The sequence below is a fragment of the Tursiops truncatus genome, chromosome 1, assembly GCF_011762595.2.
Source record: "Tursiops truncatus isolate mTurTru1 chromosome 1, mTurTru1.mat.Y, whole genome shotgun sequence".
NCBI lineage: Eukaryota > Metazoa > Chordata > Mammalia > Artiodactyla > Delphinidae > Tursiops > Tursiops truncatus.
The window spans coordinates 53,072,229-53,086,772 of record NC_047034.1 but is presented as its reverse complement, the minus strand read 5'-3'; the positions used below and the strand labels follow the sequence as shown (position 1 = coordinate 53,086,772).

General features: G+C 40.9%; 1 protein-coding gene across 1 annotated transcript in view; it reads left to right on the top strand.

Moving 5' to 3' along the window:
• The window catches only part of PAPPA2 (pappalysin 2), a 288,944-nt gene that overhangs the window by 182,945 nt on the left and 91,455 nt on the right, over nucleotides 1-14,544 (top strand). The window lies entirely within an intron of this gene.

Sequence of the window (14,544 nt, the reverse complement as noted above, 5' to 3'; positions counted from 1 at the left end):
TGTGGGCTAAGCGTGCAGTAACCTCAAGGCTCGAGTGGAGCTGGAGAATTCACTTCCAAGTTCACTCATGTGGCTGTGGCAAGCCTCAGGAGATCTGCATCCAAACTCACTCACACAGGTGCTGGCAGTGGGCACACTCACATAGGCATGGCTCAGTTCCTTGCCATGTGGGCGTCTCCATAAGGTGCCTGAGTGTCCTTATGACATGGCGGCTAATAATCCAAAAAATAAAGAGAACCAGAGAGGGTGAGTACACGAGAGTCTGCCCAGAAAGGAAGCCAGTCTTTTTATAACATAATGTTGGAATTGACAACCCAGTACTTCTGGTATATTCTGTTGATTAGAAATGAGTCAGTTAGTCCAGCCCATACTCAAGAGGAGGGATGTGCATCAAGGCACGAGTCATTAGGTGCCATTTATCACATGCAGTAATAGTAGTTTATGTTAATCAAGCACTAACTATGTGTCAGACATTGTTGTAAGTGCTAGGAAGGGATAGGGTCTAGGTAATGGACATTGCAACACTAGCTAGTTCATCTGCAACTTTTAAGTCTCCTTAGTGAGCAAAAGTCTTCAAATATTAATGTAAGAATGTAGACTATTAAAATATCATTTTTTACTAGAATTATTGCCTCTGTCTCATGTGTTTTCCAATTATTTTCTCTATTGGTTCTACCTCTGGCCTCAAGCCATACAGAATTTCTTTCAGGTCCCTGAAACATGTGTTCTCGTTGAGCTCCATGTCTTTGCACACAATGTTCCTACTTTCTTGAATGCTGTCCAGTACTTCTTCGCTTCAACTCACACTTGACCACCATGATTCACCTTCGTCTATGAATTTTTGGCAAACTCCCTCCCTGTTTCCATAGGACATTGTACACAACCCATGCTTTACAAAGGCAGCTATCACATAAATATACCTATTTATTTATTTGTTATTCTTTCCCACTCTGAGCTCCCTGCAGTAGGAATTCTGCTCAGTATCTCTCAGTACCTACTAAAGGCCCTGGCGCATAAGAGGTGTCAGAAACTGTGCATTGAATGACAGTTACGGATTTTATCTCTAAATCTTCCACGGGACAGAACTGAACAAGCAAAGCAAAAAGGAAGTCACAACCTCTGTAGACCCCAAGGGACAAGAATTCCCCTCACAGCAACAGCTGTGAAGTTTTGACAAAGAAGTTGATTAATTATGATCACTGCTGCTAGTTCTTCACTTATTTTCATTTGGCACTGTGGGAAAAACAAGTTTTATACGCATGCATGCAAACCAGTAGAAATAAGATATGATTCTCCAGTTTACACAGAGTGTATCTGGAATGCACGAGAATTTCCAAACCACATGTGACTGACAGGAGCCATGCAAATTGGCTTTTCCTTTTCGGCCAGAAAATCAGTGCAATATAGTAAATTTTGATACACAGGGAACCTAATAGATCCCGCATATTTTCTTTGTGGACAGATTTAAAATCTAAATCCCTATGTATTCTCAAAGAGTAGAAGTCTTTTAGCATCTTTGTATCAATCACAGTTGTAAATGTAGATAGACCATAATATGAAACCCTCAAACTCTGGGCATAGTGAGAGGGATTCCTGGCTACCTCCTTCTTACCCTTATGACCTGAATTACATTAATACTAAAATGGGCACGGGAGAGCTGACAGATGCCTGGCAGTAGAAGATGTTTTATCCATTTTGTATTTAACCATTAATGACCAATGGTCTGTCCTCCTACAACACTTTATCCTTAAACCAGCCTGACTGACCCACAGAATCTCAGCTGAAGGCCAGTAAACCTAAGTCTGGCTCTCCAGTGACATTCATGATCCTTACCTTGGACCATTTGACTTTGATCTTTCTCTTCATCTTGTTTCCCATTCTGCTATGATGGCTACCCAGTTTATGACCCTTTGGGCTTAGTCTACTGATAATGAATGCCTTAGTCCCAAAAACCGACTTTAGTGTTCTTGGTTTTGGTCACCAGTGCCCAGTAAGAGCTGAATTCATTCTTACTCTCTGGCTATTTCCTGCCCTAGCCACCTTGGGGAAAGGTCCTGCATAACCTTCCACAGTATCCCATGAGTTGGAGTGTCAGGCAGATCCCCAACCATTCCAGGATTGTGTTGATGGCTTGGGGAAGTGGGAACCATCTTTTTGATTAATACAGTGGGATTTTGAATGTGTCCAAGATACAATCCTGGCACTAATAGGTTAATTTTCCTAAATGAGTGGATTAGCTTGCAGATAATCAGGGCTCATGTTATTACTTTGGAAATTCACAAGGTCAGGTCTAGAAGAATTTACTAACAGGCAAGAATTGCTGATGGGTATGTGTTTCTCCTACAACAGGATTCTGTTTTTTCAGTCACATGAATACAATGAAAACATTAGTTGCAACTTCTCTGACCCTACCTGATGGTATATCCATCAGATACCCCAGTGTTGAATCTTCTGAAGATGAAGGATATTATCGCCTTTTTCAGGACATAGGCTGATAGCAGTGGTTGAAACTTCTGATCACTCATTTCTTTTCAGCATTTGTACTTTCCTTTTATTGATTTTTCTATCTACCTGCTCTATAAAAGGTTGAGAATACAGTATAACCTTCCAGACAGTTGTGCTTCTTTCCATTCTTCCTTGTATTTCAAATAGTTCTGGCTTTTTGTAATTTCATATAACATAATTAGGTGTATAAATGCTTGTGACTGTTTTATTTTTATTAGGATCAAAGCTCTTGCCAACTCTTTTGCCCCTTTCAAAGGTTAAGCCTTTGTATTATGCTTTGTCTGGAATGAAAATTTCCATCCCTGCTTTCCTTTTGTTTGTATTTGTTTGATAAATGTTTGCCTCTGTTTTATTTTTAACCTTTCTCTATCTTCACTGCCAGTGAGGCCAGGGCACATTGCTTTACTGCACTCTTTACAAAGACAGTAGGATTTCACTGTGTAAAACTACTCCAAGCTTTTATTCTGAAATTTTATCTCATGGTCCTCAAGCCTGTAGTATTCTTTAGGACTCTGTAGCATTCTTACCTTTGGGACAGTTATCTCCCAGGATTCAATGGCCTTTGCCAATGGTTCTCCCTTCTCCCCACTTGCTTCTACCTCACCCCACCAAGACCCTTATACTTCCTGACCGGAAATCTTGAAATGAGTAAAGAAAGAGTACTGATGAGGACTGATGGATAGAGAACAGAACTGTGACCCTTGAAAAGTAGTGCCCAGCTCTCTGGTCTTTACAGGGCCCAGGGAATGAAGAAAGAGTGACCTGTTTGCCTCTTTTCTTTTAGTATGGCTCTATTCTTTCTCTGCTTTGCTTTTTTCAGAAAACAAAACAAGAAATGCATGTTTTGGCTTCCGGTGATATTTCTCAATTCAACTCCAATACATTTTGAAATCAGGAGAAAAATCCTCAGAGTCCAGCTATCCACCTTGGTTTTTGGTATTGATAAGAGTTTTCATATTTTTCTGTACTGTTGGTATTTAAGTGGGAAACAGGGAGAAATTACCTCAGAGTATTCTTGTGAGATTACCTGAGAATGATCCATTTGGAGTTTGTAGCACATTCAAACACCAGGTGGGAGGACAGCCCAGGCAGTTTCCACACCATTTCCCATCTTTATCATTTTTACCATCCTCCTTTTACAAGTTATTGCTTCTCACCTCTAAATCCACCCTTATCACCCTAACTCGTAGTACTAGAGCAGGATTTTATTGATATTTATCCTTTGCTGACTGGCACAGTGTTAACTTTTGTCAACAGAGGGTTCTGGAAACACACCGTAGGAGAAAGGGTCTTCTCTTCCTGGTTTTGATGTACTTTCTTCTCTCTGGCTGCTGTGATGGGCTCAGCAGTGGTGTGCAGGACACCTGTGGTCAAGTACAGCAGGAGTTTGGGTTCCCAGTTGGCTGTTCACAGCAATAGCCAAAGATGATAGCTTGGTAATTGGTAATTGTGGTCCCACTGTGTGTCATTGATTATTAGCATCCCATTTCCCATTGACAAGTAGCTCAGCATTGTACTCAAGCCCAAAGGCACAACCAAACAGATTCCCAAATTCTATCTTTGTGACTCTATCTCCTACTACCATTTCCAGTTCCATTGTTTCAGTCAGTCAGTCAGGACACGGTAATTAGAATAGAGGAAGATTAATATAAATAACTATTGACTAGTAACAGAGGATTAACTACTAAATGGTAAAGAGAACCCTAACATAGAAGAATGGTAGATAAAGGGAGCGATCATTACTTTTAGGGATGAGGGAAGAGTATCCAAGGAAGAGTACCTGACCCCCTCCAAGGCTGTGATTTTGATCTCATTGGAGAGGGTGGAGCAGTGGCACACTGGGCGACAGAGAAGTTTGCTGAGGTTTCATAGGCTGAGACTGGCAATCAAGAAACCACCCACTGGGGTGCTGATCGAAGCTCATAAAGAAGCTGTCTGTTGAGGTGCTCTTGGGACTTTATGGAAAGCTGTCATTGGGGCGCTGCTAAAACTTTCTGGGAGGTCACCTGCTGGGCACTGATGAAACTTGATGGGAAGCTACCCATTGGGGTGCTGCTGAAACTTTGTGGGAAGTCATTCACTGGGGTACCTTTGCTGGGAAGCCAGCTGCAGTGCTGGTAGAACTGCTGGGACATGCAGGGTGTCACTGAAACTCATTAGGGGGTGAGCACCACTAGACCGAGGCTGTGTTGGACATCAAAGAGCTGCAGAATCAAGAAGAAAAAGCACGTAGGAATCAAGAAGAAACACCCCTTCCTCCTGCGGTGTCTCTCCAGTTACGTCTACTGGGAAAACGTGACATCGTGCTAAATGGCAAAAGAGCAATATTTGCATGGTCCATCTCTAGTATCGCAAAGCAGGGCAATGAAGGTGGAGATTTGGAACTGAGAGGGAATAAGCTGATAACTGGCAGAAAATATCTTGTCAAGTAACCATGAAGAAACCCCTTCTGTCTGCCTTGTATGTTCCAGATTAAGATTTTCTTTAAGTTCCTGGCTTTAATACTGAAACCAATTTTCAATATAACTTTTAAGTAGACTGACCTAACTGGAAATGCGTATTTTCTTTTTTTAATGCTTTGAACTTATTTTAAGTCCAAGGCAAACATAAAGTATAAATATCTCTAGCTTATTCAGTATAAATACGCGTTCTGATTGAGAGGGAAAACAAGTAATAGATACTCATAAATATAAAACTATAGTGGGTTCTGAGGTTTACCTTAAACTATAGGTTATCAAAGCCAAGTATTCTAATATAAAATTGAATAGGACATTAATCTTTTTAAATGAACATCCATGTGGAAACCTGAGTTATTTCTTCTCTCTCTCTCTCTTGTTCTCACATTCTTTCTCACTCACTGTATATAGTCATGTTTGATCCTTCTTATCTTTGTGGATAATTGAGAGTTGAGTTGTGTACAAATTTATGTCTAAAACAGTGAATATGTGTGTGTGTATACACATTGTATATACATTGCCATATTTTATTTCACATAGTAGAAAGGCTTCTGAAAAATTTAATGTAGACTGATTTGTAAAACTAATTATTCTATATGGGGTGTGTGTGTGTGTGTGTGTGTGTGTGTGTGTGTGTGTGTGTGTGTGTGTATGTGTGTGTAGAAAGAGGCAGACTATTCATCATTCAAAAAATATTTATTAAGTGCCTACAGTATGCCAGGAATCATTTTTCAGTTGAGGAAACTGAGACTCAGTGTGTACAAATTCACCTTATTTAAAACTAGCAAAACTAAGAGTAGTATCAAAGTAATTTGTTTTTAGTAAAGAAAGTTTTCATTATAGGAACGAAAAGCTGTTTTAGAAACATACTCATGTGACACAGAGGTAGAGAACAAACGTGTGGACACCAAGGAGGGAAAGAGGGCGGTGGTGGTGGGGTGAATTGGGAGATTGGGATTGACATATATACGCTAATATGTGTAAAATAGATAACTAATAAGAACCTGCTGTATAGCACAGGGAACTCCACTTCGCTGTACAGTAGAAACTAACACAACAGTGTAAAACAACTATACCTCAACAACAACAACAAAATTAATTAATTAATTATTTTTAAAAAGAAACATACTCATGTCTATTACTCTCCAAGAAATCCTTCCACCCTCCCACAAACTCTTATTTGGACTGCGGTAAGAAGATTTTAACTGGCCCTGGAATAATTAAAGAGCACCCGTATTTTAGATATGTCTATGCAAATGGCATATTTATTTTGAGGAATCCATGAAACCAAGAAATGTAGATGTGGGCTCCAAGTAATGCAGGTGATCTGGTGGTATTTGATGGAGTAGGTAATAAATGGTGGAATTGTAAGGATATTTTGGACTTTTGGAAAAGTTCAGGAAATGAATTATCTAGTGGGGCAATTTTATGGGCAGAATCCAGGGGATTTGGGGTCATTAGAAAAAGAGAAAATTTGTCCCAGCTCCTATGCGGTCCTAGCCCAGACAAAAAGAATCTTATTCCTCGAGGAGAGAAAATCAGAAAAGAAATATTCTGTTCTCTTGGAGATTAGAAGTACAGGTAAGCCAGAAGGAAGACTACAATTTAAAGCCTGGTTTGTGTATGTATTAGTTTTCTGCAGCTTAAACCAATACACATTTATACTCTCACAGTTTCTGAAATTCAAGATTTTAGGCCAGGCTTAACTGGGTCCTCTGTAGGCATTTGGTCCCCAAATGCTGCCAGACTGAGGGCCTGTTTCCTGCTGGATGTTGCACAGATGCTGTCCTCAGTTCCTTACCCCATTGCCATCTCCATGGGGCAGCTCACACTTGGCAATTTGTTTCTTCAAAGCCATAAAGAGAGAGTCTCTCAGCAAGAGTACCTTTCAATCTTAGGTTGTGTACTCAGAAGTGACATTGTCACCTTTGCCATATTCATTTGGTTAGAAGTAAGTCACTGGTCCCACCCGCACTCAAGCTGAGAGAATTACACAAGGTTGTGGATTCTAAGAGGCTGGAATAATGTCCACCAAAATACGTTAGGCTGGACTAGCGTGCCTAGACGTTGGAGTTACAAGGATCTCACTGCATGTGTCTCATGGCCTGATAGAGCCACACACTCTACTGATGTAGTTTCAACTTACTAGGCAGCTTGGGTCACAAGGGACATGTGAGGAATTTGCATAAAGGAAAAAAGCATGAGGGAAGAACAATGATTCCCAGAGTAAGGTCTTTCTTATAGGGATTCCCCAGTTCTTGGTAGGTGGATTATCTAAACAGCCTTTTACCAGAGAATGTCCTCCCAATACTTCATTATCTAGGTCCACCACATCCATTTTATGACTGATCCATTTCCACATTTTATTCCCAAGTTCATTTTCCCTTTTTCCTAAGCCACCTTCTCAATAGCTCATCCAGAATTGTTACAGTGTTCATTAAAGTGAAAAACAATCAGTAATATCAACTGGGTTTCCTAGAAAATCATAAAATTATTTTAAAAATCTAAAAATAAAAAAGTGGTTATTATTTAAATGATCTGCATTCTGACTCTTTTCATAATGCAGGACAATTGAGGGTTAATTTATTTAGCAATTTGGATCTAGTGAAATGTGGTTATATATGTGTAAGTGTGTGTGTGTATTTTATTTTACACAAGGCAATCTTTTGGAGAAGATTAATATGCATTGAATTATATAACTAAATTTTTAAATGATTTAACTTTTTAAATGATTGTGCCATTCAGAAAGGCATTATTTTTTAAGTAAAATATAAATATTTTTGTAAACAGCAGTGTCATCCCCAGGTTTTCTCTTCTCTTTCTTTGCTTTTATCTTTTCTGCATAAATCTGGATTTTCCTCTTTAGTTAAAGCAAACTGAGCATGAGCACATAAAGTCTGAGTCAAGAGGAAATAATGAACACACACATTGTGTGTGTATGATTGTATATTCAAGGCAACAGCTCTTAAGCAGAATTTATCTTTTGCATTAAAAACATTTACTATTTGGCTGTTACTGTGGACATCAGTGAGAGTTCAGCCTCCAACTCTTTTCTACTTGACATAATGCCTGACGTAAGTAACATACCTGCCATGTTTTGTTAATCATGCTTGTGTAAAGAAAAGAATCAGGTAATTAAAAATGAGTAGGGACTTCCCTGGTGGCACAGTGGTTAAGAATCTGCCTGCCAATGAAGAGGACATGGATTCGATCCCTGGTCAGGGAAGATCCCATATGCCTCGGAGCAACTAAGCCCGTGCGCCACAACTACCGAACCTGTGCTCCACAACTACTGAAGCCCAAGCGCCTAGAGCCCATGCTCCACAACAAGAGAAGCCACCACAATGAGAAGCCCACGCACCACAACAAAGAGTAGCCCCCGCTCGCCACAACTAGAGAAAGCGCACGCACAGCAACGAAGACCCAACACAGCCAAAAATAAATAAATAAATAAATTTATTTTTAGAAATGAGTAATCAAAGAATAGTGTATAGCTGATTTGGTTTGAAGTGCCTCAGGATGCACAGAGGCCTACAAATTTATGTACATGTATATTAGTTTAGTCACTTTTGTTTTCTCTGTGGAGCCTCTGTTCTTCAGATTGTTTCCTGAAGCAGGGACTGTAAAAAATAAATAATTCAGAGAGAAAAGCCAACAGTCAGCCACCACCAAATAACTCATATCTTTCCATTCGCGATTCACACGCAAACTTCGGTATCACGCAGGGTTAATGCTATCTCAGGCTGGCTCCCCTCAGCTGCCTTGCCTCTTCAGATCCCCCCTTTGAATGACATTGCTGTGCTGTGACACAAAAGATATCTTTAGCCTTAGAAAGCTAATCCTGAAAAGGTGGATCTGCTGACCAAGAAGATAGCACCTTCATCAGTAAGTCAAGTATAGAGGATTTCTGGGTCACCCTCCATTGTCCGTGGAGAATTCTTGGCAGACGTGGGATTTTGGTTGGGGAGTGGAGGGATGTGGTAGAAAGGAAAGCACCTTTTCCATAGGATTCACTTCTATGACTTTTATAACCCCCAGAGAATTTCTGGGAGCAAGTGGCTGTGTTTTCCATTCGGAAGGTGTTGGGACTCCTCAGGTGTAAAAATGTTTCTTCTTGAGTGCCCCATAGATTACTGGTAGAGCTGGGGCTAGATTATAAGGCCTCTGAGCCTGAGTCCAGGGGCATGCAGCCAGAGCACAGCTCAGTGCCTTGGCATTCCATCCCTGCTGTAATCAGTGTGTGAGCCTGGTCTTGGTAATAGGATCATTCCATCTCTATTATCCGTCATTCTGCTTCATGCTTCATTATTCCCTGGAACCCTCATTGCTGCTGCTTTACCAATTCCTATCGCGCTTCAGTTATTTGGAGCTCAGATTTAAAATGCCAACACTTTCCCTTCCTTCTCTTCCTGGATTGGGCCCCTATACCTTGCCAGGCTTCTCTGTTCCCTACTCAGTCCTATGTAAAACATTCCAATCACCACCCTTTTGATAGCCTCACAAAGTAAAGGGCTTCTTCCTTTCTTGTGCTAGGGGCCACAGGTTAAAGCATCTATTTATCCTTTGGCTCTTCATCTTTTATATTTAGCATAGGGTTTCCTTTTAATGTTCAGGATGATGGGAACTGTTCTCTCTTGCTGCTGGGAAAGGCCATATAGAAATGAAATATGTATTGCATTTCTATTCATTGGATTATCTTCTTCCCCAAAGCAGTTTAGCAAATTAACATTGAATCCGTTTTTGCTTCTTAAGCAAGAAAAGAATTATAGCTGCTCAATTGTTCCCTAGGTTTCTTGCTCAACTTCCTTTTCCCAGAATGATTTGTCCATAAAATAAGAGGGAAGGAGGAGAATCCACTGGCGAGGATTCTGGTTCTCCTGGCCGATGATGGATGGCCTGGTGAAAGACAGATCTGCTTTGAGAGTCACAGTGAGCTGTTTGAGTCTTTTCAACTGTTTACTCTCATGGGGTTATAGAGGAAAAATGGAAAGGTCATGGACATGGTCTCATTTAGGGGTTTATTGGGGCACGGCTAGACTACTCTAGAAATAGCCTTTATTAAAATATTACGTTGTCTGAGATGGTGGGATACATTCTTAGGACCAGTTGGGTGGCAGCTTTCAGGTTTCAGATTTCAGGGCTACAGGCACAGACATCTTAGGAAGACTTGTGGTTGGAGTCTACCGCTAAGGCTGGTTTCAAAACAGTGACTTCACAACACTAATTCCCAACGCCTTATCACAGTGTCTGAAAGTCCACAATTAGGAATTATTTTGTTCAAGTCCTGATAATCTCCAGCGGTCTCTTTAAAATAGTCAATAACCACTTAATAGAAATAGAAATGTCTTAAGTCGTTATCAGCTGTTTATGCCAGAAGCATTCTCTTATGGACCTTGCCAATTCAAAAGTATAGCAGAGCCCTGCTGAAATGCAACCTAGTGTAGGTAACTGGAAGTTTGGGGGAGTATGAGAAGCGGGAAAATTGGTGCTGAAAAGAGAAATGAGTTTAAAATATCACCTGCTTCCCAATTTTTCTCAGGGCTGGCCCTGTGCTTATGGTCTGTATTAACGGCAGCTGGTGGAGAAAGCACAGAAAATAAAAACAAGCCAGTATTTCCAGGGTTCTGTCGTCTTGCCAGCCTGCCAAATAGACAGACACTGTTGACGGATTTGACCCTAAGTTCTGGTTGCAAGGACTCTCAGGCCATGGTTCGGTGTAGCCATAACTGTGGAGACAGAGGAAGCCTGGCGATTAGAATGGCAGCAAGCCCGATGTCCAGACCCCTGCCTCTCACATTTGGCCGCATCATCCAGTCTCACCACACGATTTTAGGACAGTCCCTTCCCTTCTTTGGGCCTTCATTTCTCCATAAGCAAATGAGCCATTGATGTTGCAAGGCTTGGGAATGCTAGGAAGAACAAAAGGACAGAAGAGAGTAATATTCCAAATCTGATGTCAACCAAGGACTGATAAATTCCTGAATTACGAGATGATGGGAACAATGTGAAGCTTCTGTTGGGGAGTCCAGAAACTTTATGGGGAAAGGAAGCCAAGGGGGAGAGAGAGTCCCAGAGGGGCCCAACATGTGTTTTATATTCTACTTCTATATGTGAATTTGGGGCTCATTCAAGGTGCTGGCTTGCGACTCCTCGAGACCTCAGTTAACGCGTAGCTTGTATATAGCCACACAGAAGCCATGCTATCCTTTCTTCCTGCCTTGTAGGTACTGTTCTAGGAATGCCACAGATGGAAGCTCATGCCCATTAAACTGTTTTGTTTCTTTTTTGCAAGCATATTTTTTTATTAGTTACCTATTTTATACATATTAGTGTATACATGTCAATCCCAATCTCCCAGTTCATCCCGCCACCACCCCCATCTCCCCATGCCCATTAAACTTTATTCTCAGGATTATGTTGTTCCCTCACTTAACTCCACCTGTTTCACAATTCCCCAGCCTTGGCCTATGAATATGGCTGGGGAAGTGTCACTCCTGAATTAATAGTTTAATTGGTGCCCCGGGAAGAATAGTGGGGTGGGTAGGGGGAGTCAGCAGTGCAGTCATTTGGGGGCTCCAGGGATCACTCCTCATTAGGAAATGCCTCACGTGGAAATGGTTACTGCCTTCGCAAACTGGAAAAAAAGTTTATTATATATATTCTATATAGACATAATACTTGTTTTTATTGTTGTTGTTTCTGATGAGTGATTATGTTTCCTTGGTGCTGTGCTAGGGCACACATTCTCTGCCGGTGAGCCAGAAATTGTTTTGACTCTTTCTTTGGTGTTCCACATATTTTATAATCTACATTAAAATCGTCAGTTCTGAAACTTGGTGAGACAGGGATTTTGAAAGGGAGTGCTTTTGGCTGTGTGATGTAAATCTGTTTTTCTTTAGAGGAAGAGGGGGCATTTGGATGGGACTTCTAGTGTTACAATCAGGCATGGTAAAAAACCATGCCCTGAAATAGAAATGAGTGAAGCAAATTACTAGTCCTGGGGCCACCAGAGTCCAGTCCTGAACTTATGAATAGGTCACATTCGAGGAAGAGATGGACATCTCCTGACAGAGATGTTTTCAGGGGCCAACTTAGGGGCAAAGGCTTCAATAGAGGGGCAGAGAAAACCTCCACTTTCCCAGGATACAGGAAGGAAGGAGAAGTCTGCTTAGTGCAGTAATTCATTTCTTTGTCACGTGATGGAAAAGTCAGAATTATTACTGAGATTCCTCTGTTTCTATCAGATGAGACTCTTCAGAGGAGAAGAATTTGAATTAATTTTCCCTTCTTGGTCAGTATGACCTTTCAGTAAAACCCCTCAAAGTACCAGCTTCGTTCTGCCCAAGAAGGCTGATGGAAATGTACTTGACATTTAATCTGGTTCTTGCCCTACAAAGCAAAGATGGAGCCAGTAGTGAGGAGGAAGTAGAATGGGGAGCCAGAATGGTGGCCATGTTTTTGTATTTGTTTGGAGAAACAGCAAAGCTCTCTAAGGATGGATATTATTATTATTATTTGGTTTTGCTGTTGGTGGTGGGAAGATTAACGAGGACTCCATCTCTTCCAGCCCACTCTACTTTCTGTGTGTGTTATTTCCGTCTGCTGCCAAACCCAGAGCATGCATTTCTTCTTAGCCCATACCCTCTTATTTCACTAAGAATTGGTAAAACAAAGTGGAGGAATGGAGAGAAATCTGATCCTCTTTCACTGTGTAACCTTCAAAGAGTTGTTTCTACAGAAACCACTGGGATTGCTATTTGGTCAATGGTAGCACTTCTTGGATAAATGAATTGCAATCTTTTGTTTAACTAAACAACTTAAATGTTGTGACATTAAGCAAAAACTTACACTAGGAAAGAAAGATTGTGAGCAACTCTTTTTTTGGGTTCTCTACCACATCCTGCCCATTCATGGGTTTTCTGTACTCCCACCCCAGTAGCACTATCACCTCATCTAGAAAGTTAAATACCATGTTAAAGCTGGAAGGGACCCTTGAGAGAACCTAGTTTAACCCCATCATTTTACAGATTTGCAGACAAAAGGCCAGAGTGGTTAAGAGACTTACCCAATGTCATAGATTTAAGCAGGGACAAGCCAAGACCTGAGCCCAAGTCACATTGGCCTTGATCTACTACTTTCTCCATCACACCATGCTATTTCTCAAAAAGTATGAAAGTTTCTCCTAAACTAATCTAGATTCCAGATATCAAGTTGGATGCCTGAGGGAGGGTGGGACGTTGACTTTAGAAAAGTTCTTGAGCTGATGTCAACCTGATCTTGAGTTTAACCCAAAGCTTAATTAAATGTTTCTTTGTTATTATATTGTAGTCTGAGTGTGGTAGGAAGTTGTGGAATATCCCATAATTTCGTTTGGGCTCAATTTCCTCATCTCTAAAATGAGGAATTAGGGTTGAATTATCTTTAAGGTCCATTTTAGTTTTAACAAACTGTGGTTCCTCTAAGATCATTTTTAAAGGTCTTCCCCACCCTCCATCTGTCACACGCAAGAAATGGGATCTTTAGTGCATAACTTGCATCAGTTCTTACATGGGAGAAATAAGGTTTCGCTATTGATTCTGAATAGTGGAATAGTGTCATAGCCTTCTGAAATGCCTCCAGGATGGCACAGACCCTCAGGGGAACCTTACACTAAAGCTGTGAGGAAGCTGTGGACAGAACAGCCAGGACTTCACCCATTCCTTAGGAACTACCCAGCTTCCCAAATGTGGACCTTGGCTGGAAGTGAAGCCAGCTTCACTCTAGTGGCCTCAAGCAATGGAAAATTTTAAAATGTGCCTGATTTGGCATGCCCTGGGGCACAGCTCATTGTAGGTTTGTTAGTGAGTCTGTCTGCTGTCTCTGCTGAGAATGATGTCTGCTTTCTGATGTTAGTCTTACTCTGTTCCTCACCAATCCCTGGAAGGTAGGGGAAGATTTGGGGGGCTTGCCTCTAAGTCTATCATCAAATATCGATGTTGACTCTTTTCCATATAGGTTCTTTAAATTTGTTAGTCAGAATTTCAGAGCCCCGCCCCTACTGAATTTTCTTCAGTTCTCAGTGGCAGGGAGAGGAAATGGTGATTTTGTCTAGGTTTTTAGAGTGCTACTTTGCTCTGTGTTCTGTCTGGAAAGCATTGGAGGTATCTTTCTGGCATATCTCTTTTGCCTTTCCAAATCCTATTAATTTATTGAGGTCAAATCATATCCAATGATAAAACTTTCTCTGGAACAGCCATGGATTTATAATCGGTACCACATGATTTAATTATTTTCTCTCTTCAGCCGCATTGAAAGATTCTTCAGAATGGGGGAAATGTTTTATACTTTTGATCTGTCTTATGACTCCCACGTGATAATTTGTGCTGAAAACATTAAAGCATAATGATGAAACAGTGGAACGAGTTTCTCCTTCTGGAATCAGCATTTGTTATTTTATAGTCTTGGCCTATGGAATTTGTTGACATATCTTTCAGGTTACACATACCCAGCTCTTTATGGTGCCGGGTTTCACTCCTGGTGAGCCTGAAAAACTTTGAAACTTAAAATAAAATCACAGCTGTGAGGATCCCACCACCAACCTACA